The sequence below is a fragment of the Guillardia theta genome (assembly GCF_000315625.1).
Source record: "Guillardia theta CCMP2712 unplaced genomic scaffold GUITHscaffold_24, whole genome shotgun sequence".
Lineage (NCBI taxonomy): Eukaryota > Cryptophyceae > Pyrenomonadales > Geminigeraceae > Guillardia > Guillardia theta.
The window spans coordinates 808612-809438 of NW_005434650.1; the positions used below are offsets into that span (position 1 = coordinate 808612).

At 50.8% G+C, this 827-nt stretch overlaps 1 protein-coding gene across 1 annotated transcript in view; it reads left to right on the forward strand.

Annotated features, from left to right (window-relative positions):
• Positions 1–238, forward strand: part of GUITHDRAFT_152011 (hypothetical protein) — a gene marked incomplete at its 3' end in the record, with an annotated part of 1354 nt that extends 1116 nt beyond the window's left edge. Inside the window, exon 2 of the mRNA XM_005834864.1 lies at positions 3–238. The remainder of the gene's footprint in view (positions 1–2) is intronic.
• Between the last annotated feature and the right edge of the window lie 589 nt (positions 239–827).

Genomic DNA, 827 nt, shown 5'->3' on the forward strand with positions numbered 1-827 from the left:
AGGTAGAGTAGGTGGTGACCGAAGCCAAGGTGAGGAGGAGGCACTCTCCTGACTGAGGCTGAGGAAGCCAAGAGAAGACAGCAAAAGTAGAAAGTAGAAAGACGCCTCAGAAGCAGGGTTCGCATTGTAGGCCGTGTACTCCCAGTGCTCGAGCGCCTCTTTAGACTAGGATCAAATTGCATAAGCCCACAACGAGGCCGAGCAACATTCTAGCATTCTAATAAACTCACATAATAATAATAATAATAATAATAGGGTTTAGGGTTTAGGGTTTAGGGTTTAGGGTTTAGGGTTTAGGGTTTAGGGTTTAGGAGGCGCCGTTATTTTCGGCAGCATGGCTCCTCGTCAGGTGTAGGGGAAGCCGCCAGGGCGCCAAGGAAGCTGCAAGCAAGAGGTTTGTATACTTCAAATAGCTTTCTAAGTATGGTTCTTCAGTATGATGAAAATGTTCGCAACCTGCTGTATCGGAGATCATGCCAATACACGCAGAGCGGACTTGTGGATGCCTCTGTCCTCGAAGCTGATCTCGTCGAGAGGGTGAAGAGCTTCGCGAAGCGTTATCCGAACAGCAGGACAGCCCAGGCTTGCAAGGCTGTGGAGGGATGCACCCCCGACGCTATCGCAGAAGCCATCCGCTCGACATGTCAGCAGGCACGACGTGAGTTTCTGCAAGAAGCGATGACTGGATGGAGTGACGCATCCAGAGAATGGTTTATGCAGCAGATTGAAGAAGCCAAGAAGGAGAAGGTCGAGACATACACCGCCTCAGCAGGCAACGAGGTGACTTCCTTCATCTCCATGACTCTCCTGGGCATCTCCTCGGTGTA